The following is a 24,564-nucleotide window of genomic DNA, read 5'->3' as shown; positions in this document are numbered from 1 at the left end:
TATTTGCTAGACTTTGTCTATTGAAAACGATTTTCTATATCACCCTTATCTTTTATCAAAAATGAAATCACATTTAGGATTATCTGTGGCTGGCAGATTGGGTCAAAGTCTTCAATTGAGTTGAAGTAACTCTTAGTTAGTAAAGGACGTCAGCTAAGGTAATCAATTGCGCGGAGTCTTGCGAGATTCAAGAGGCGTAAGGAGCGCCACTGTAACTAAATTACTGTGACGTTTTAATTCGGTCTCAACTATATTCGAGTCTGAAGTTAGTTTTTAGTAGGATAGAATTTGTAGCGGCGTAATACATTTTGGTGCTCAAATCTGGCCTACATACCATGGTTTTTAATGCATTTGCAGTTTCCTCGTTAACAAAAACATCTGGTGTCTTTGTTATTTATTTTTTCGCATTATATTGCTTATCATTATACTTGAAATATCAGGTTGCGCGTAAATCAATCAAAGTGGATACGACTTGATTGATCTTGGATATTGATCTTTGGAATCGTCCAAGTACTCTCACGGTATAATCAGGTTCACAGACTTGTCTCAGTTTACATATTGATTGTGAGAGAAGGAGATATAACAACCTACCAAGGAAAAAATAATGATGGGTGGACCTCACTGGATCCAAGTTAGTCACACCTAGCCTATCAGATATCACCAGTAGAATAAGGGGTTATGGTCTCGGTTGACGTTGTCACGGTTTAAGCTAGAAATGTGACTAAAGGTCTTTTTGATACGGTGTTTGGAGATACCGTAACCATTCATCATGTCTTTCGTCTCGGGATCTGTGTGAACGTGTCTCCGGATTGTAGAGATTCAATGGTCTCGGAATATAAAGGGACGCGTGGCTAAATCATTACAAGTATAAACTTGACCTTCCTGGTGTACATAAAATACACGATCTAACTGAAACTACGATGTAAATCTTTATCTCCTTCTTTCCCCTTTACGATCATGTAGGAGAAAAAATCGGGGTGAATCTGGTGGTTGGTTAATCTCAATCCCCGTATTCCCGACTGCGTCCTGTAATTGTGGGAGTGAAGATTGGAGAAAGCACACCCCAGTTTCCCCACCAATTCCGTTTTTTTTTTCTTTTTTCTTCCGATTCCCCATTTTCTATTTCCTCTTCCTCTTCCCCTGATTTCCCCATTTTTATTTGTTCCGGAGAAATTAGTTTCCTAACAGAGAAACCCTATCAGAGAAAGGGGTACAGTTTCATGGTGGTAAGTTCGATTTTTATCCTTGATTTATGAATCTAGCAAACCAAGATTGTTTGTTTTCTTAGGGTTTTGGTTACCTGCTGCATATCATGACATTATAATTTAGGCTGTACATGGTGGAATGGGAATATTGGATTCTCCTGGCAACATTGTATGATTTGTTGGTAGGGAATTATTAGGAATCACTAAAGTCCGAAGATTTTTTGATAGAGAATTATTGGGAATATATGTTTATCAACGTTGAATATATGTAAAGCATGTCGTTCCTCCTGTTTCTGCTGTGATTTACTGTATTTGGGTGGTTAATGTTGATTTTGCATTTTCATTATCAGTGAATTTCGGATTGTTAATTTATTTTATTTAGAAACTATTGAACTTATTTTAGGATCGCTCAATTATCATTAACGATTGAATTTTTGCATTCAAATTGTTGGGATTGAATCGTTTCTATTTATTTTATTCAAAGGATATCGTTGGTTACTCAGTGGAGTCTTCTTGATCGTAACTTCTTGTAACACGGTAAGCTCTGAATCTTCAATCCAGCCCATCTTTTTCTTTTAGGTCTGACATATGTCTAACCTTTAAAGATTCACTTTCGTTAAATTTGATATTTGAGTTTCTGTTTATCTAACTTAATGGATAGGTTATTCTCACCTGGATTCGAAGCAGGGGTTTAGAATTATCTTGAAGTTGCTAGTCAGAGTGCACAGAGAAGGGATCTAAGGAATCTTTCGTCCATATGAAATTTGTGTAAACCTTTGCCGTAAAATTTAGGTTAGGTAATTTTGAAACTTTATGGTATTGATCAGAAGATTCAGAACTATACTTGTTGAACTTCCCATGGAGATAATTCTCATGCTAGTAGTAGTATTGCCTGTTTTGAAACTCATAGATCAACTCATGAGTTTGAAAATAAGTCACTTATATTTCATAGCATACTATAGATAATGCTCCTGACTAAAATATGGGGAAATAGTTTTTAATATATTGGATATAGATTTTTTCGTCTATACTTTCATGACTGGTACGGTCTTAATTTTTATCCCTAAAAGAACATACATGACAGACAGTAGCATTCTACAACTATCGAAAAACGAACTATATTAACAATCCTTCAGCTCATAATTTTCTATTTTGTAACATGTACACGAAGGAACACAGGCTTGTAAAATCACCAAAGTTGCAGGAGAACCAAGTAAAATAATGAGCACAGAGAGGACAAAATATTATTAGCATTTTCGGGATTGGAGCAGGCTTTGACCAGCAATCTTGGATACAGGCCATGAAACTGGTGCTCTTTTGAAGTAAAATACTTTAGACTTGTTATTGGAAAAAAATTCATGATAATTTTGTTGCTTTCAACATCAAGACTACCTATTTTCTGCATAATTAGACCATGTCCCAGAAACTAATTCAACTCTAATACTTGTAGCTGCATCTTTTCTGATGCCTACACCCATGATGATCTTCACCATCAAAACATACATTAACACACATGAAAGAAGATAAAGTGCAGAAATGTAAAGGGAGATAGATCTTTTTACGTGGTTCGGTCAATTGTGACCTACATCCACGGATTTCACTATGTTGTGAGGTGTTTACAAGATCTCCATTGGAGAGGCTCTCATGGATCTCTTGGGAAGAAGAAGACCTATGGAGGCCAGATGAGATAGAGGGGAATAGCCTTGGCTATCCGACCATCCCTACTAACCTATTTCTCTTTCTGTTTTATAGGGTAGGTGGTTACATTAAATTACATATATGCCCCTAAGGATGACTAGATGGGATAAGACTAAATGGTTGGGTATACATAGTGTATTTTGTTACATTTTAGTAGGGTACTTCGACTCCTAATCTTGCGCCACGTAGCGAGTTGATATTTTTCCCTCACAATACTTCCTAATTTCTTTAACATTCAGCAAGCAAGTCTGCATTATTAGACCATGTCGCAGAAACTAATTCGAATTCGTGGGTTGATTTATCGTGACCTCTTTTGTTTAATAGTAGATGTTGTTAGTTCTTAATATGTTTGTTCATTTATTTATGGTTATATCTTGGGATGAGCTATTTGAATATCGTGGACTTTGCCTGTCAGTACTCGCATTGAGATGGATTATGGTCCTTCCTTCGATATAGTATCAGAACTAGCACTCGACAGTTGTTACTATTAATTTTCAAAGGCAGTTGGTGGTTGACACATCTTGCTTGATTCTACTCTTAGTACTTCAGGGAATAGCCTAAATAAGCCTATCCCTGTTCTTTGCAGAGGTGACTTTTCTTCCCATTTTTCTTGAAAGTTTATGGGTATTTGAACATTTTTTACGTGCTAACTTACCCCTTTCTCTTCTCATTGTGATACATTTGAAGCATAAGCATATGAAGCTCACTGGTACATTTTTGTTTAATAGTTTTAGAACTATTTGGTCGATCTACAGAAGAAAAAATTCCTTCAAATTTTATAGGAAAATAAGCTACAGATCTAGCAGTTCAACATTATTTCTCAGAAAATGTAAGAGTTACTGAAGAAGACGAAGACAACTAGCCCAGCTTGGCAGTGCAACTGGTGTTTATAAGACGCTTGTGAAGTACCTAGTTGGAGTGCCACAGGCTCACAGGTATATCCCGATTTGTTGTTTTCTCATCTCATTTTTAAAGCAAATTTGGTGTTCATTTTAGAAATTTAGGATAACTGTTAATCATTTCATTACTCACTGCTTCTTTCGATATTGCATCTGGTACCTTTAGTCTTCTCTTGTTCTCTATTTAGTTGGTAATAAACTAGTAAATTTTTCTCAGTGCAATGTGGGGATAATATCCTCGGGAATTTAAGTAAGTTTGTCATGCACTTGACTGTTTTCAATGATATGACAGATATCTCTTAATGACACTAGGTGGTAGGTAGGTCATCCGTCCGATTACCTGCTAGTTTCATTAATAGTACGGTTTTCATTTTGAATTGACCCAATAAAAGAAAGAAGTTTTTGCTTTCAAAAAGTGAGGGCATATATATATACATACACACACATCCAAGATGTATTTATTCGACATTCAATTTTAAGAATTTTCTGTTTTTTCCTAACTTGGTTCTTTGTGGATGCCACGAGTGATAGTTCACTTCTACTGCAGTTATGTTTGCATTCTCGGTCATGTAGTTCACCTTTAATTTTGCTCGGAGTGATAGTTCACTGCTACTGCAGTAATGTTTGCATTCTAGATCATGTAGTTCATCTTTAATTTCGACTGCTCTTAGTTCATCTTAAATTTTGAGTGGTCGTAGTTTTGCTCTAGCTTGATGACATATTGCTGTGAATTTCAGGTGGCAGAAGTAAAGAGTTTACGATCTTTTGATGTCTTCCACATCTCACCAGCAACAAACTTGAATTCAAACTAGAGTTTTTGGATATCTTACTAATTCAAGTACTTTCAGCATTTTATAGAGATATTTTCATCTATTTCTTGTTTGTTTGTGCTAATAGTATATTGTACGTATTTATGGAATATTGAGGAACTGGAAGGCTCTTAAATTGCACTCAAAATCTATTTACTTTGTAATTTCAGACGGGAAATTTCACTTTATAAATATATTGTTTGATTTGGAATCTATGTTCAGTTTATTGTTGGCTATTGCTTTGTCAAATTTCTTTTTTAATGTACATCAGATGCCTGACCAACATAAGAACTTGTCACGGGTTAAAATCTAAAACGAGACCAATGAGCAAATTTGGACACGGTGTGAGATGTAATCCGGGAACAATGAACAAATTTGGACACGGCTTGAAGGAATTTTGGTCACGGTGAATTAACGAGACCATATAAACACACTTTTGGCCTCGCAGGCTTTGGTCACGGTTTTTCAGAAATGAAATACCGTGACCGTATACCTTTGGTCACGGTGATACCGTGACTAAAAGAGCTTTTTTGTACTAGTGTATTGCAAAATTCACATGTGAGATTCATCAAATACACACCCACAAGATTAACAGGATTATTGAGACAAAAAATAAATCAAATACACACCCACATGAAACAAACAAACCCAGAATTTCAAAACCCTAAAATTACAAACCCAAATAGTAAATTTTGGTTTTTTCTGAAAAAAAACAAATCAAAATTCAAAATTTAGGTTTTAGTCCAGTAGTAGGAGGAATTGTGATCTGAATTACTATTTGGTTTTTCTCAAAAAAAGAACAAATTAAAGATACTTAAAATAAAGTTTAGTTTTCCGTAATGGAGTTGAATTCTACCTGAATTCGCTCGAAAGATCTTCAAGAAAAGGTTTTTTGCACCTCCAAATCCAACACACAGCCAATACCTGAATAAATTTTGTAAAATATCTTCATTCAACTCCTTTATCTCTTCATTCGACTCCTTTGATCATCCGTAAACGATAGCAGCAACTCACTTCCTTGGTTTCTCTGCTCCGCTCAAGTGAATATTTTTATGAAATCGCGATTGTGAAAATTAAATCTAAAGAAACTCGGAGTTATAACTCGAAACTCGATGTTTTGGTTAAATTTTTCAAAGTTTTGACCTAAGTATTGTCCATATTTACTAAGGTACAGTTAAGTATTAGTGTAAACTTGGTGTAACTAAATAATTTAGGCTAAGACTTTGACAGAAGTGTTGTCCACCTACTTTTTTGTAGACGCGCGTTACTAACGAACAGTTAAGTACCTGATGTAAACAAGTGTAATCCAATTTTAAATATTGCAACCAATAGAGTTTCGCCAAGTGTCCTCACCATAGCTTCTACATTAGAAAAGGTCTATTTCGACCAATAAAAAACGAGACTTTCATCACCGTTTAATGTGAGAGCAAATTTTATCAAGGCCTTTTAAGGGACAGAATTATTATTTTTTTTTATTGTTGAAAAATTTGTGTTATTAAAAACTTTACAATTACATTTGATTCGTTCGAGAATTTGGTTGTTGACCTCCTCTAATTAATATATCTACTTAATGAATGAGGGAGGAGCCATGCACTCTTATATGTACATTATCTCACATGAGCTGAGCTGTTTTTCACCAAAAATTCAAAAGACAATGAATACAAAGCTAATATTTTGGTGACAAGTTATTCTTATAAGATTCTATATTCCTACAAAAAAATGAGCATGATCCTAGATACCAAACTCCACCGTCTAGCGATCTTAATGAAATGTTGTTGATGCAACCGTGACCTTCAATTCGAAGTTCTTTTGATTGTCAAAAGTCGTTTAGGACCTTAATATCTCTAACAAGTTAATGAAATTTCGTCGTACAATGAGCTTTGACCCAAATTATGTAAGGATTTAACAAAAAAAATACGTGGTGGCATGTTCCTAGCAGTTGGTCCTATAGATGTCTAAAATAAAGAGAAGTTTTTGTATCTTAAAGGGTATTTCGTCTATCATTTCAAGTTAGTTAGTCAAGTTCAACGTTCCCTTCGCTGGAGAAGACGGAGAAGAGGCAGAAATATCAATGTCCAGCATTTCTGAAGAAGCTACCATTGTGAACATCTTATTGAGGTTAGATGTGAAGTCTCTATCACGATGTTAGTGTTTATGCAAACCTTGGTGCGCCATACAACATTGAAAATTATCTCCGTCTTCAGCTGCCTAACCAAAACACATACTGTAATTTCTCCCTTAGGTTTTGATGCGACTCCACTGGAACCATGAATGTGATAAGCTGATGGGATGGGGTCTGAATCAGTTATCCAATACTCTTGAACGTGTGGTAGAAGAATATGTCCACAGAACTTCATGTATCTACTAAATTTAATCTATCACTCAATTTGTCGCCTTTTAGTTGTTATTTTTTGCCTCTGAATGTGGTCCAATGGTTAAGGTAACGACTAAAGGTTCTGTATGTGATTCCCCTCCACCAGGAGCTTCTGCTGTAGTGAATGCAATAATCTGTTTTTCCCACTCCTCGATATGCGAACTTTTCTCTACAATGTGCATTTCTTTGTTTGTAATCGCGCTTATGAATCATGTCCAACATGCTCTCATGAAATTCTGTGATACTTCTTGTTGAGTGTATGTGATTGAGTTGCAGTGTAAATATTTAGCATGCTCTCGGGATATAGAAGAGTTTTTTCGCGTCATAACGTGGTTTTCCTGTTTTGCGAATGGTGCGAGTAGTTATGTTTTCATCTCTTCCTGTATATTTTGCTTTCTTCGCTCTTCAACATTTTCCCTCTGGTGGTTTCGTCTTTGATGCTCCTCATCATCGTGTTTCTTCGATTGATCTCGCACTTGACATTCCTCTCCCTCGCTTATGTTTCTGTAGTTCAGCCGTCTTCTCCTTTCCTCCATCTTTCTGCTTCTTTGCTTCACTGCCATATTTTGAGCTCGTGATGTCGTTCCCGCCACTGCTTTACTATCAAGTTATTGGTACCACCTTTTAAAACAAAACTTTATGAGTTATCAAAGCAAAACAAAGCTTATCAACAACAGTGATTTAGGAAATCTTACATCTTGATACCATTTCATTTAATTTTAAAATCAGTAGATATCTCGATATTTGCGTTATCAACATTTAAAGAAACTTGAAAATACTAGAAATCTTCACCCAAGGTCCAAATCTAAAATTCAAAGATGATAGAGAGCTTGAAATGTGATAAAACTGGAAGATAGATGGTCATTCAACACTGTTGTTGAGAAAACGGGATGGTAAGAAGTTTTCAGGAGCAAACAAACAATAAAGATAACAAACTTGAACCATTTTCTCAACAACTCAACGGGTGAGCATAAATCCTCTTACTCCCCCAAGTGGTTTTCTAGTACCAAAATGTAGCTACCGTAAAAGCCATAACTACACCCTTATGATATTATTATTATTATGAATAATCAAGACATGGAAGATTCACTACAAGAAAATTGGCCATTGACAACCGACACAAGACAATGTTTTGCAAAACGTTGTCGAAACGTGGGCTTTCGACAACTCTAAGAGCATCTCCAACGGGTCCTCAGGGTCTTTCCTACGTGTTTTTCTCTTGAAGATATTTTTAACATTGAAATTCCCTAATTTTAGGAGGGGGAAAGATACCTTCTCCAACGGGTTAGGTTTTAAGTGAATAATTAGTACACATGTATCAAGAATATTTGTCAAAATATTTTGTACTTTTAAAGCTTAACCGTTTTACTATGTATTTTAGAATGAAATTGCTGATTAGGATTCTTCATCCTAGAAGAGATCCTTTAAATCCTGAGGATCATGTAAAGGATGTAATGATAACCGCTTCCCACATCAGCTTCATATTATCTCTAGAGGATTCCATTGGAGCCGTTTTTTTCTCAAAATGTGATAAAATCCTATGTGGCCTTCAAAATAGGAGGTGAAGAGAGTCATGTTGGAGATGCTAGCCAGTTTGGATGCAGAAGTAGAAGTCAGAAGTGTTTCTCCAGAAGCAGAAGTCAGAAGTCCAGATTTTTTGCTTCACAAAAAGTCGAGTTTTCTACTTCTGAAAGTCATTATGAAATTCTACACCCAAACTGACTTCTTGCTTTTTGACTTCTATAAGTCAAAAAATTACTTCTGGATGTGTATCCAAACGCACTGTAAGTCTTAAAAACCATTGTTGAATCCTAATGCCCTCAAAACAACGGTTTTCATCTCGACACACTACTTCTTCCATAGATCTTCTGCCGTTAATATTCCTTGAGATTTTCTATCAGAAATAAAACCCATTTTATTACCCTTCCCAAATTTCACTTTATCTTTCATTCTATCTCCTCTCCACCACTTCCTCTCAGTTTCTCTCTCTCAATCTCTCTACCCAGACAACCAAGTAAACAAAATGCATAGATCCAAAATTCCAAATCTAAGAAGCGAGTTTCGTTTATATTTCGTATCTCGTAAAACAGGAAATCGCCGAAGACTGAATTTTCTTTGTGAGCACATGCACCTGAAGGCCCACTACTAGGTGAATGAACGTGGCAGTCTCAACCACATTTCATTTGTGGTGTATTAGCATCTTCTCTGTTTCCATCTCAAGAGAAGAGTACACACGAGATGATTGAATTTCTAAGCTCATTTGTGCGTTTAATGACCAAGGGAGTACAGGCTGCTTGGGAGTACACTAAGTGCCTTGGCTTCTTATCATTTTGGAATTCAATCGGGAGAAACTAAACTTGGATTTCGTCAAGATTCTTACAGCAACAACGATGGTGTTTTGGGGGTTCTCATCTGCAATGTGACTTCAGATGTACAAGGAGAGTAAAACGGTGATGAGTTGGAGGTTGCTGTGGACCTCAAATGTGATTGCATACAGTGGGTGAATAAATTAGATGACCAGGAAAAATAGGAGATGTGGTCGTTGAACTGTATAGCAGAATGGAAGATGCTGGCAGTGGTGCAGGCACGCTGCAGATGGAGATCAAGTTCTATTTCTGAAAAGAAGAGAAAAATTTTAACAGATCCTGGTACTGGTTTAAAGATTGCTGGCAGCACTCATTGGGGAAGGCAGAAGTATTTTGAAGCTCTTAACATAGACCCTCACTATGCTGTATTATCTCTTTCCTCTGTAGCACGTGTTCTCTTTCTATTGGTTTGTACTTATGCTCTAAGCTGTCACAACAATGCTGCACAACAACGTCCTATGTATGCTGAAGCATATTGTAACATGGGTGTAATTTATAAGAACCGTGGAAATCTGGAGTTGGCTATTCCTTGCTATGAAAGGTAGTTTATATATCTAAGTGTGTGCACCTGCTAGTATGTTACGTGTAGCATGTATCACTTAAGATGCGACTCACTTTTTGTGTTCTGTGATTAGGTGTTTGGTTGTGTCTCCGAACTTTGATATCGCAAAGAATAACATGGCAATAGCCTTGACAGGCCTAGGAACAGAGGTATGTTTTTATTTTGAACACTTTGTTCCAACCTTTTTGTGTTTGTGCTTTTATTTAGGAATTATAGTCTACACAAACTTTTTTTTTCTGTGGAGTTAAAGTTTGTTGGTATTTGAATTTTAGCTCTTGGGCTTTCTGCCTATGTTTCTGGATTTTCTGATAAACATTGTGTCATCCTATTTTGCTTGTTCTTGCCAGACATTATTCAGTGAGCTTTGCAAATTGTACGATACATAAGCCAGAACATGTTGTGTTTGTTCTGGGTAGAAGGATTGGAAAAGATGCTTCCTTTCAAGCTCAAGCCGTTGCTGAAGTTGCAGAAGCTCATCCGGTTATTGTTAAGGGTGCCGCCAAGGGAGTTAGTGCACTTAGTGAGTAACTGTAAGAACCATGTCAGTGGAGATTATGCCTGCAACAAAAGCAATTGCTTCATTTAAGCTGCCCACTTCAACTCTGGCAAGGTACCAAGTTAACTTTCTTTAAAACAATTATGTGCGCAAAATCTATGTCATTATCTGATATACATATACTACATCTGCCATGTATTTTTGTTCTGTTGTATGTAGAGGTGCATTACTTCCATGATCATTTGGGTTTTGGTCGTTTGGGTTATTGGATTATGGGAATGTTTACTCTGTAGCACTTTGCATGACCTTTTCTTTGGTTTTTATTTTTAGGTCTGATAAGGGACATACTATAACTGCTCATATGTGCCGTCTTGATGCTTTGAAGAGGACTTCTGGTGTGGCAGAGGTCTGCAGGAAGTTCTCCACTAATGAGAATACCATCACAGTAGGAGGTTTGTATGCAGTTGATCCCTTCACATCTGCGAAGTACAGGCTCAGCAACCGTGGGAAGTTTGCTGCTCTCATGCTACACGAGCTCAAACTCAAGTCCTCGTGACACTCACTGGTGAGTTTGACACCAAGGCCTTGGATAAGGCTCCCAGGTTCAGATTGTCCCTTGCTTTCAAGCCTTGAGTGATCGTCTTCTGAATATTCGTTGTCTGGAAGTCATCTTACGCTGCTGGGATTCGTTGACCTTGTCTATTGTTTGTGATCTATTACGAATACTGATTTAATGTAAAGAAGTGAATTTCATTTTGAGGAAGAAAATTTATATATAAAAATTTCATGTTTGATATATTGTGATTTTTTTTTTCAATCTAAAAATATTTCGACAACGTTTTGTTAATGTTGTTGAGACAAGATCTTACAGTGGAAAAAAGCTGTTGTCATTGGGTCATGTATGACAACGTTTCTTGCAATGGAGAACAGCTGTTGTCGAAGCCAAGAAACTTTTAACAACCCCCTATTCAACAACCTCTGGAAAACATTGTCGTACGGTTTCGACAACGGTTTTTCCGTGTTGTCAAAGGACGGCTTCCTTGTAGTGATTAGAACATAGGTATACCTATTATTATTATCAGGAACATGATGTTGTTACAATGTAGGCTATGTGAAATCCCTAGTTTAGGAACTCACACGACCTTCTCTTCTAGACAATCCTTGGGCTAGAAAAGATCTTAACCTTGTTTACAACGCCCTCTTGGTCCTTATGTAGGACTTTAGGTAGTGGAGTACAACTAATACTACCTCCGTCTGGAAAAGTGTTAATTTTATTTTTTAATTTGACTTATTTTTAGGTTAAAATGAAAAGTAAAAGTAACACTTTTTCAGAAAGGGAGGGAGTATTACATAGTGAAAAGACAACCAGTAAAACCTACTCTTCACCCATTAATTCTTTTAAGTGAAAACTACAGGGAGACCCATTTTTCCAATTTCTTCCACTGTGAAACCCACGTCCTGAAATTTAAAGGCGCTCACCCATTTTCTAGGAAAAAATTATTCCCGGACCCAAAATTATTGAAATTAAATTTAATCGTGAGATTTTATATGTTATCGTACTCCTTCTTCTCTCTTTCTCCTCGATCTCCGAATCCGATCTGATTTCATAAAATACGAAATTACTTCATTGGAAAACAAGTTTTAGCTAGATCTATGATTATCAAACCTTGTTTTACAAACCCATTTAAGGATTTTCTCTGAAAAACAGAAACATGGTGGTTTTAGCCTAATTTGGGTTACCCTCTTTGGATGAAGATGAAGAACAAAGAATCGCTACCAGTAAGGTACTTTTGGAGCTAATATCAAAGATGACATCCTTATTCTTCTGCCTCTACCATCAACTTTAGTATGTCTATCTTTATTTGAACTTCTTTTTGGTGTTAATTGTTTCTTTAAACTTCCTTGCTGCTGATCATCTTCTGATCCCCTGCTACTACTATATTGAGATCTTTAACTTTTGATGCTGCTTTATGATTATGGTTTTCTTCCATTTCAACAATCTGGGTCTGTTTTCATCTTGATTTTGAATGTGGGTTTATGTTTATTCCTCCTCCTCCTTCTCTAGGTTCCATTCATTCAAAGTACTTGAAAAAAAACTGGTCTTTTTCTTTCTGTTTTTTTCATCAAAGTCTGAAACAAAGAAAAAAAGGACTAAACTTTCATGGGTATTCACTTTTTTTTGGCAAAAAAATACTTGATTTCAAAAAAAAGGAACTAAATATAAAGAGCTGAGATCAAGCACGTCAGGTCCACTAGGATTATACAAATGAGTGGGATGTGATGCTGTACACAGAGGCTAAAGAAATGGTGGACGATGTTTACTAGAAATTGAGAGACAAATAAGGGGCCGTTGCTGGTGTTGGTCTGTTTAGTGTCTGCGGATCATGGTTAAATACAGGCTCGAGCTGTGCAGGCTGTGGTGATGTTCAATAGCCGATAGAGAATGAAAGGAAATGGCAACAACGAAGCTAGCTGTTCGGGTAAATTTGTTGCATATATAACTTGTTATGCAATCCCGAAAATAGTTGGATAACACGTTATGCAGTTTTTTTTTTTTGCATAACTTGTTATGCAGTCCAGAAAACGGTTGCATAACACGCTGTGCAGATAATATTTTGTTAGTATTGAAACCAACAAAAAATAAGGTTGCATAACTTGTCATGCACCTACAATAATATCTACATAACAGTTATGCAGTCATGAAAATGGATGCATAATCTGTTATGCATCCGTAAATATGGATGCATAATGCATTATGCATCCATCTTTTTATGTACGCACTAAAATCAACAAAAAAAATGGCTACATAACTTGTTATAGATGCATAATATGTTATGTTAGTCGAGAAAATGGTTGCATAATTCGTTATGCGTCTGCAGAATGTATTATGCATCTTTTTTTGGTGGCTGTATAATGGTTATGTATCAAATTTTCGAAAATTTTGCCTAAAATGATGATCATTTCCGATTTTTTCGTGAAAAACAAAATTTTGATATTCTTGTTTGTACTCGTTGCGTAACTCTTTTAAAAATATTTCCAACGATGTAAAATTTATAAAATTCCAAGGCGCGGATTTTTAGATATGTTATATCCAAGTTGCGTTGTCAATTATACCCCTGATGCATAACCCGTCATGGGGATGCATAATCCGTCATGCAGACATTTTTAATAATTTCATATAATTATGGGTGTCACAGAACTAAAAATTAATTGTGGGCCTGACAATGAGAATATTATTTTTTCTGGGCATGCACATAATTTCCCTTCTTTTAATCTTCATGCAATTGTGTTCGCTCTGATACGGGGAAGTCAACCTTTTCTTCGCATAGCTTTACTATGACGTCATCGCTTACCTCTATATTGACTCATTAGGGTTTTCTGCCGACCCCCTTGAAGCGATCCTATCTTTCGCGTTTGACTAGTCTTCTTGAATCGCGCAATTATGGTAATGCGATATTTATGTATCGCCTAATTATGGTAATATTTCTGTATCTACAGTTTCATATGCAGTAGCAAACTTGAATATCCTGAATCTTGTTATACATGCTAGAATAGTTTTATTAGCATGATAAAAGTCCAATACAAAAATGTGGGAGTGTACAATCGGTCATTGTTAGGGCTTATGTATTTGTGATTATTTTTTTCTTTCCATTTGTCCAAGTCATTCATATCTTTGGAAACCAAAGAATAAAGAGGAACTGATCAGAAAAAACAATAATGAACCACCCTAGTCTATCAATATCAATGAATAATATATCCTTGTTTGGCCATCTTAATTTTGGAAAGTCAATTAAAAAAATAAATCCAGTAAAAGAGATTTTCATCAAATTTTAAAAACCCGATTAGATTCAATTAGATTTGATCATATAATTCGTCTTTATTTAGCATGGAATATACCAGTACTAAAGTCCACAACGGTGAAGTTTATTAGGTGATGACTTGGAAACTAAAGCCCTAAAATCAACCAAAATCATTTGTTTTTGTCTTTAAGGCTGCACTTCATTCGCAGACGCATTGACAGAACAGAAGTATGGCTGTTGTTGCTACGACACGGATGATTCTATCATCGGTATCCCACTATATTCGGAAACAGGAATTTATTTTGTGAAAAATTTATTGTTTTGCCGGAATTGGACTTGCTATAAAAAATTATTCATTGAACCTACAAACATATTATTTTCAAAACTTGAATGAGCGGGAATAGAAACTTTACCTACTCTCAGATTCCTAATTTACAGCGTAGACAGCCTATAAGAGCTATACAACTCGGAGATGGGACTCATTGCTTATTCCTCTTCACAAGATAAATTTTTTTTTAAGTTCTCATGGGTTACTTCTTTCAAGCAGTAGTCCTGATCAGTTTTGTTGAGATCGGCTCGAGCAGCATATTTGATAGAGTTTTCATGGGTTACTTCTATCAAATATGCTGCTCTAGTCGATCTCCTCGACTTGGGAAATGTTACTTTTTCCCAACAATAGTCCTCAGGTTGAGACAGAAATCCAGCTGCTTGAATTGTTGATCGATACAATCCAACAGTTGCAAGAGCTTCCATGATGCGACTCTCTATATAATTTCACAAGCTACTTCATAAAAGCTGAGGTCTAATCTATAAGAAGATCACATTTCATGCGCAGCTTGAAAAATTATACAGAGAGTCTCATCTTGGACGATTCCTCCTTGCTTACCATGGGAGGAAGAGTTTTTATACACTTACCTTTCTAAAAGATTTCTCAAATACCATTTCCCAATTTTTAAACAATTTACCTTCGAATTTTCTTTAATTACTACCTGTAGGTAACAAATTACCTCATTCATGCTGACTCGGTCTAAAGGTGATGAAGTAGAACAATTGGTCTTGACCTTGTTGGAGGCCCGAGATCCAAAAGTGGCTCGAGTGTGCAAGTAGACGCCCAAGTAGAGTGTTTTATTTATTTGAAGTTTGTGGACTTTCGTTTCACGTTTACAGTTAGTTTTAGAATTTACGTCGTATTTAGATAAGGGTTATCTTCTCTGATCATGTTTATCTTTTCTTTTCTTAGTTTGCCAGTTTAGGGTTCTATATTTAAGGTTTCGATTTATGTTTTACAGGACAGTTGATTAAACGAAGAAGAAAACGATGAAAATGATAGAGTTTTTGTGCTTAGTTTATGTTTAATCCTGTAACCCTGCATCATAAGGAAATAACTCTGAGAAACATATAACTCCAATCTGAAAAATAGAAACAAAAACTTGTCTCATTGTATGTTTTGCTCTGTTTCTTCATTCGTTTCATATTTGGCAGGGTTAGCTATATGCCTGTCCCTGGTGGAGTTGTTTAGCGGTTAAATAGCAGTTTTATTTAAGACTCTCGGCCTGAGAGTTCAAAACGCATCAAACTTGGTTTTCAGAAATCAACGAATACTTCTCAACTCCCTTTCAAGGTAATCATCTATGGTTTACTATCTCGATCCTTTATCTGCTTTCGTGTAATTTTTTTTCTTTCTTTTGGTTGATTCAAAACTTATCTGGTTAACTTATTTTGCTTTTGGATGATATATATATGCAGGAGTTGATTAAACTCATTAGATCAATATTTCTTGTTTCTAGATATCATGTGATTTTATGTGCATATGTATGTTATCCTTTGATTGTATGTTGTTGATCAATATTTTTTTCATTCAATTCAATATAGTGATATACATATAGATGCTTTTTCATTCAATTCGATATACATACAGATGCAGATCTTTGTTAATACCCTGACTGGCAAGACCATTACCTTGAGGGTTGAGAGTTCAGACACTGTTGAGAGCCTTAAGTCTAAGGTTCAAGACAGGGAAGGAATGCTGCCAGAAAATCAACGTTTGATATATGCTGGTAAACAGTTGGAAGATGGAAAAATTCTAGCCGACTATAATATTACCAGGGAGTGTACACTTCATCTTACAGGCCGTCTACGCTCCTGCAAGATCTGTCCGACATACAGTCCTCAGAAAGTATCATCATCTACAATTCATGAAAACGAAAACTGCAGACTCTTTAATGATGGTTGTTATTAAATCCAAGAGTCATATTTATTCATGGGAAGGAGTAGGAGCAGCCATGAGCGAAAGATTCAAGTTTGAAAGTGATTTCCATCTCCAACCAGTTTCTTCTACTCGAGCTTTATTCTGCATCAGAAACACTAACGAAAGACAGAATTTGTTCAAGCAAGAACCATGGGATTTTGAAAACAATCAGTTCCAATTTGTCCCATGGTCATCTAGCATGAACCTACTGTCTCCAGATGAGATAGTGGATATATCAGCAAAGTGGGTTTTGGTGATTGGAGTTCCTTTCTCTCTTTGGAATTCCGAGATGTTTGAAACAATAGGAGCACAATGTGGCGGTCTGCTTCTGGTTTCCCACTTCACAAAATTCCTGCTAAACTTATCTGCCATTAAATTAAGGGTCAAAGGACCTCTACCCAGTGATGCTTTTACAATTCAAGTTAATCACAATCATGTGCCGTTCACTGCTTCTGTGTCAGTAGCAGCTGATCAATCAGAAAGTATGGAACGTACAACCGGAAGAATACAAATTTTAGCTAAGAAACGTGTGAAGTCCGATAATCGTACTTCAAGGCATTTAGAACCGCAAAAAGTTGTTTTTTTTGGCTCGTGTTTTTACTTTTTTCTAGGTTTTTTGCTTGGTGCAGTTTGTTTTTTTTTCTTTTTTCCAAGGGGTTGTGGACACTAACTTGGTGATGAAAAGCAAAAGTGAAAAATACTTTGCTAGGATAGCAGCTATAAAAAATGATATTTGGCCTCAAAACCAAAACAGGCTGTAGGATATCTAAACATTCGTCAGGTCATAGGTGCGAGCAAGAGTAGGATACAATAAGTGGCTTTCACTCTTTCAAGGTGATAGTTTTTTCTAATGGTTTTTCTGAATTTTGAGTGTAAGGGATCACCACAACAATTGGCTGGTGTTGTTTTTTCCAAAAGATTTGAGCATCAGTTTAGTCATCCTACCACTTCTGAATCCTTTTACTTTGCTTCTGAATATTGTCACTCTTCTATCCCGCGTCTTAGGAACCTATTCAATACGGTCTGGGTTGCTCTACCAAAATTTTTGAGATGACTTACCGATGGTTTTCTCCCACTTATCCCATACGGTTTTTGTTAGACACCTATTCAGCAGTAGACGGTAGATAGAGATCTTACCAAACCAAAACTGAAGTCCCGAATGATGGCGCACAAAAATCTTCACTGCCTCCCTTTTCTCTTTCTCCCTTTATCACAAACTGTGATATACGCAACTGTGATAAAACCCGGTGGGAGAATGTTAGAATTTTGTGGCCCATTAGCCCTGAAAAACAAGGAGTGAACTAATAGGTGATTCGTTGCCAGCGCTAATCACCTCCAGAGAAATTTGGCATGCCGGCTAGAATTTTCTAATAAGTCGGTAATGTCTCAATCTTACCTCTTGATTTTTCTTTGATGTTAATAAAACTAAGTTATAAAAAGAAAGTGAGGGATATAGAATCAATATCTATGAGTTTCACCCTGTATGCAAAAGATGTAAGTATTTACCAAGGGGGAGAAACATATCACCGTAGTATTACTTCGAAGTTGTGATACACTTGAAGTTTGGAGAACATAATAATATTATGTTTCTGTGTAACGGAGATTAAAATATTTGTTTTCAAAGTTTTTATCTCTACGGATATTCAACAACAACGATGCTGAGTTGAACACGTTCAGAATCATTGGCAACTTGAAGTAACGAAAAATTCAAGGAGTTGGAGAACCAAGCAAATCAAGCATGATGGATTCCAGATTTTGAAGCTTTGTTTTTTAATCCATATGTATTGATAGTTTTGACAAAGATTGTAATAGCATTGCTCGGTCGAACTCACAAGTGTTACTATCTCCAGTATGTTGTCAAATTTAGTTGATCAATCAATCTAGTCTACATTTATTCAAGTCTCGCATTAGGATAAAAGTGTGTAATTCAGTACCATACATCACAACGTTCTACCGTTTGAAGGTGAAGATCAACCGAAGCTTTTGGAGAACTTCTTCAACAAGAGGTAAGTGAAGACTAAACCACCTATTACTCAAGTTTTCACCTTCTATCTATGAGACTATGTCGCATGACTAATTGGACTATTACATGCACAACAGAAATTTCGAGTCAAATTTATCTTTATAGTTATTTTCGAAATATGTATGACTAAGCTTAAGAACATTTGTCCACACTTGATGAATTTCGTTAAGAACAATTTATTGTTTATGACCTAAATTGTGATTCAAGATTATCATTTGAAAATAGCCTGGAACAATGATATGCTTCATTAACGTTATTCAGGAATGTTTCAAATTGATTATTAAAGAGATATAAAACTATTGTAAATCTGAATACAGGATAGTATTCATACCATCTTACATACTGGCGCAACAATTATAAGTCCGGACGCACAGTACATGTACCAGTGCACATACCGGCGTAGTTATAGTTCGGCAACGACTTTTGGTACGCATACCCGATATACACCCCTTAAAAAGTTGAATCGTTAACCAGGATGCTACACATACCTAATATGCAAACCGGAAAAGATATATTATCTCGTGAAACCTATCGAATATTTTTAGATGCATTAGAATTATTTCTATTAGACATATTTGATTACATTATAACCTATGGTTGTGACTCAAGATTAATAATTATTTCTATTAGACATTGTTATAGTTCGTCTGGCCAGTTTCGGCTAACCTTTCATGAATAAGTATTTGTACACGGTTCGGTTGCGGTTCATCATAACCAGAGTGTAGATTCTGTTATGTTAATCTCAAGTGAAGTTCTCATCTAACGGTGAATATTGATTGCCTGGTTCCAAAGCTACTGTAGCTTAAATCTAAAGAAACCTTGATCTTGACAGTCTATATAAGGAAATCTCAAGCAGCTGGGATCTTTGAATCCCCGACAATATTCTTGTGTGTCCTAGTTGTAAACTAAAGTCGTCCTTTCCTTTAAACCCTTCTAGGATTTAGCGACTAAAAGACTTAGCTTAGGGATTTGTGAAGCAAGGTCCAACTATATTTATCTTAATAGTTCTTGTATCTTGATTTTTCTATTGATTGTTGAGCCTTTATATCCAACAAGAAAGATACATAAAAATCGCCAAAGTTTCTTCGTCCCAAACTTCGTAATTCTATGGGTATATTCCTTGTAACGCTTCTTTGTTGAAATCGGAGTAAGAATTACTTGTGAGGTGAATAATAATCTAGGATTCTCTTTAGAGTCGTAAGTACCGGATTTTGATATTTGCTAGACTTTGTCTATTGAAAACGATTTTCTATATCACCCTTATCTTTGATCAAAAATGAAATCACATTTAGGATTATCTGTGGCTGGCAGATTGGGTCAAAGTCTTCAATTGAGTTGAAGTAACTCTTAGTTAGGAAAGGACGTCAGCTAAGGTAATCAATTACGCAGAGTCTTGCGAGATTCAAGAGGCGTAAGGAGCGCCACTGTAACTAAATTACTGTGACGTTTTAATTCGGTCTCAACTATATTCGAGTCTGAAGTTAGTTTTTAGTAGGATAGAATCTGTAGCGGCGTAATACATTTTGGTGCTCAAATATGGCCTACATACCATGGTTTTTAATGCATTTGCAGTTTCCTCGTTAACAAAAACATCTGGTGTCTTTGTTATTTATTTTTTCGCATTATATTGCTTATCATTATACTTGAAATATCAGGTTGCGCGTAAATCAATCAAAGTGGATACGACTTGATTGATCTTGGATATTGATCTTTGGAATCGTCCAAGTACTCTCACGGTATAATCAGGTTCACAGACTTGTGTCAGTTTACATATTGATTGTGAGAGAAGGAGATATAAACTCTTCATATAATTGATAATTGAGAATGAATCAGTTGTAACTCTCAAAATTTTATTTGAGTTTAGTCGATACAGGTTTCCTAAGAAAAAGTTGGTGACGTATTTTGTTACCACCTCATTTTCAAATTTTATACCTTCTTCCTAATTCCATGAAACACCTCCATCAAACTATACATCAAGGTTTGTGATCATTGTGTTGTTCTAGAAACTAAACAACCTATAACCTTTTGACTGGAGGCTATAACCAATAAATACACATTTCTCACTTGATTTATAAAGTTTTGTTCTCTTCACCTTTGGAATTGGAGGATAAAACACTTATCCACAACTTGTATTCATTTAGTCATTCTACCACTTCTGAATTCTTGTACTTTGCTTCTGAATATTGTCACTCTTCTATACCGCATCTTAAGAACCTCTTCAATACGGTCTGGGTTGTTCTACCAGAAACTTTGAGATGCCTTACCGATGGTTTTCTCCCACTTATCCAATACGGTTTTTGTTAGACACCTATTCATCAATAGACGGTGGTGTAAACGGATTCGTCGCTTCGTCCCAAAAATCTTTAGGCATACCCTTCTCATGAAGCATGGATATTTCCATCTCCATCAAGGTTTTGTTCTTTCTCCCGAAAACATCATTTTGTTGAGGAGCATAACCATTGTTAATTGAATTTTCAAGTGGGAGAATGTTATACTTTTGTGGCCCATTAGCCCTGAAAAACAAGGAGTGAGCTAATAGGTGATTCGTTGCCACTTCTAATCCACATCCAGAGAATTCTGGCATGCCAGCTAGAATTTTCTAGTAAGTCAGTGATGTCTCAATCTTATCTCTTGAGTTTTCTTTGATGGTAATAAAACTAAGCCATAAAAAGCAAGTGAGGGATATAGAATCACATATGATCATCAAAATGTTGATCCTGAATAGATGATTTCTGCTAATGTTGTTTATGATTTCTTAAACATTTTGAGGAAGCAAAGCTGGAACTTGTTGAAACGCTAAAAGTTCTGGACATGTTACGAACTGAGTTGAAAAAGCTTTCTGCTGACCTTGTTCTCATGAAATATCATATCCGTGATGTTCTCAATGAGGATATTTTCTCTGAAGATCTTGTGGATACGGTAATTTCTCCCTTCAATTTTGATGCGACTCCATCGGAACCATGAATGTGATAAGGTGATGGGATGGGGTCTAAATAATATATCCCATACTCTTGAACGGGTGGTAGAAGAGTATGTCCACGGAACTTCCTGTATCAACTAAATTTTATTTACCGCTCAGTTTGTCGACTTTGAGGTGTTATTTTTCGCCTTCTCTGAATGTGCTCCAATGGTTAAGGTAACGACTAAAGGTTTTGTATGTGATTTCCCTCCACCAGGAGATTATTCTGCAGTGAATGTAATAATTTGTTTTTTCCACTCCTCGATATGCAAACTTTTCTCTACAATGTGCATTTCTTTGTTATTGTAATCGTGTTTATGAATCCTGTTTAGCATGCTCTCATGAAATTCTGTGATACTTATTGTTGAGTGTATGATTGAGTTGCAATGTAAATATTTAGCGTCTCTTTCCATTTTTTTTTGTCGCGTCATGACATGGTTTTCCTGTTTTTCAAATGGTGCGAGTAATTCTGTTTTCATCTCTTCATGTATATTTTTTTTTCCTTCTTCAACATTTTCCTTCTAGTGGTTTCATCTTTGATGTTCCTCATCATCATCACGTTTCTTGTGTTGATCTCGCCTTTGACATTCCTCTCCTTTGCTTATGTTTTTGTAGTTCAACCGTCATATCCTTTTCTCCATCCGCAAGCTTCTTTGCTTCACTGCCATATTTTGATGTCCTGATGCTATTTTCGCCACTTCTTTACGATCAAGTTATTGGTACCGCCTTTTAACACAAAAATATATGAGTTATCAAAGCAAAACAAATCTCATCAAAAACAGTGATTCAAGAGCTCTTAAAACTTGATACTATTTCATATAATTTCAAAATCAGTAGATATCTCGGGGTATTTGCGTTATCAACATTTAAGAAAACTTGAAAATACTACTAAACTTCACCGAAAGTACATATCTAAAATTCAAAGATGATAGAGACCTTGAAATATGATAAAACTTGAAAATAAATGGTTAATCAACACTGTTGTTGTGAAAACGGGATGGTAACAAACTTAAACCATTTTCTCAACAACTTAACGGGTGAGGATAAATCCTCTTACTCCCCCAAGATGTTTTCTATTTACAAAATGTAGCTACCGTAAAACCGGCAACTACACCCTTATGATATTATGTAAAGAATCAATACATGGAAGATAAGAACACAGGTATATCTATTATTATTACCAAGAAGATGATGTTGTTCCAATGGAGGTTATGTGAAAATCCTAGTTTTAGAACTCACTCAACCTTCTCTTCTAGACAATTCTTGGACTAGAAAAGATCTTAACCTTCTTTACAACGCCCTCTTGGTCTTTATATAAGACTTTACATAGTGGAGTACAATTAAAATTACATAGTGGAAAACAACTAGTAAAACCCTACTTTTCACTCATTAGTTCTTTTAATCTTCATGCAATTGTCTTCGCGCTGATATGGGGAAGTACACCTTTTCTTCGCTTAGCTTTACTATGACGTCATCCTTAACTTTATACTGGCTCATTATGGTTTTGACATCGCGCTTTGAAGCGATCCTATCTTTGCGTTTGACTAGTCTTCTTGAATCGCCCAATTATGGCAATGCGATATTTTCTGAATCTACAATTTCATACGCAGTAGGAAACTTAAATATCGGTCATGGTAAAAGTACAACACAAAAATGTGGGAGTGTACTAGCGATTACGAGGTAATTATCCTAGCATATAACTACTGTTAATGAATAGTAATGTTTATGAACAAGTTTATCCTTTGATTGTATGGTGCTGATGGGGTACAATTTGCTCCATTCGATTCCATATACAGATGCTGATCTTTGTAAAAACCCTGACTGGCAAGACCAAAACCTTCGATGTAGAGAGTGCAGACATTGTTGAGAGCCTTAAGTCTAAGGTTCAAGACCATGAAGGAATACTGCTAGAAAATCAACGTTTGATTTATGCTGGTAAACAGTTGGAAGATGGAAAAAACCTTGTCGACTATAATATTATCAAGCATTGTACATTTCATCCTACAGGCCGTCTTAGCTCCTGCAAGATCTGTCCCACCTGCATTACTGAGATGATATCTGCATCTATATTTCATGAAAACAAAGCCGTAAATTATATAAATTGGAATAGAATGGTTGTTATTGAAGCTAAGAGTCATATTCATTCATGGGAAGGAGTACGAGCAGCCATGAGTGAAAGATTCAAGTTTGCAGGTTATTTACATCTCCAACCAGTTTCGTCTACTCGAGCTTAATTCTGCATCTAAAACACTAACGAAGGGATGTATTTGTTTAAGCAAGAACCATGGGTTTTTGAAAATAATCACTTCCAACTTGTCCTGTAGGTACACAAAATATGCTCGCCTCGTGGCCGCACAGGAAGGCATGAAATAGGACTGAAGAATCTCACTCAAAGATCCTAGTTAGTGACTTGTCAAATCAAACGTCAGAATTACCTCGCCACCAACTAGTAACACGAAGCACGAAGAGGAAGCATCCTAAAACGAAGTATCTCGCATAAGGAATCTAAAACACAAACGAATCAAATTGGAGTACCCAACAAGACACCAGCCATGAAATAAAGGTTGGCGAAATAAGGTTACTTGCCTGAGAAGATAATTGGCGAAGTCAGTAGATTATGGAGCAAGAAAAAAGACAGCTGTCCCGAAAAACACCCAAAGTTTTCAGCGAAAGAAAGGGGAAAACTTTATGGAAAATGATCTGGGCGAATTATAAAGTATCTCCACGAGATCCAGATGAAATAAAATAAGATGTACGCCATTAGGGCCGATTTATCTATAAATAGGGGTCCTTGGGAAATGTATAGAGGGGTCGGATTCTTGGGAGAGGGGAGAGCTTTGCTTAGAGTGAGAAATTAGGATTTTCTTGTATTCAAGAACTTGTATTTTTCACTACTTGGCGTGGTTAATCAATAAAGAATTTCTTATCCAAAACCTTTATCATGTCTTAGATCTGTTTCTTTTCTTACTTGGGTGTGCTACTGAAATTATTCGAAATCGTAGAAGTTAGAGATTTTAGCGAGTTGTTTTAAAATTAGGGTTTTTGTAGATCTTAAATGATTCATCCGAAATTAAGATTAGAAATCTAGGAGATGGAGTAATCATTGGGTGTTGCATCGCAGGCGG

General features: G+C 36.1%; 2 long non-coding RNA genes and 1 pseudogene across 3 annotated transcripts; all 3 read left to right on the top strand.

The window, feature by feature from the left end:
• The window catches only part of LOC113271927, a 170,324-nt pseudogene that overhangs the window by 25,438 nt on the left and 120,322 nt on the right, over nucleotides 1-24,564 (top strand).
• On the top strand, nucleotides 967-4,799 carry LOC113274687. Of its 2 annotated transcripts, none has more exons than XR_003323151.1 (6): nucleotides 967-1,226; nucleotides 1,690-1,742; nucleotides 1,867-2,527; nucleotides 3,319-3,491; nucleotides 3,632-3,838; nucleotides 4,540-4,799. It is a non-coding gene; the product is annotated as an uncharacterized LOC113274687 (long non-coding RNA). The 2 variants fall into 2 exon arrangements; XR_003323150.1 differs by having other exon boundaries at nucleotides 3,591-3,838.
• Nucleotides 9,636-11,060, top strand: LOC113274692. The gene is made up of 4 exons (XR_003323156.1): nucleotides 9,636-9,892; nucleotides 9,987-10,062; nucleotides 10,261-10,523; nucleotides 10,740-11,060. It is a non-coding gene; the product is annotated as an uncharacterized LOC113274692 (long non-coding RNA).

This window comes from Papaver somniferum, chromosome 4, assembly GCF_003573695.1.
Source record: "Papaver somniferum cultivar HN1 chromosome 4, ASM357369v1, whole genome shotgun sequence".
NCBI lineage: Eukaryota > Viridiplantae > Streptophyta > Magnoliopsida > Ranunculales > Papaveraceae > Papaver > Papaver somniferum.
The sequence above is the reverse complement of the archived record's forward strand: the minus strand, read 5'-3'. Positions and strand labels throughout refer to the sequence as shown.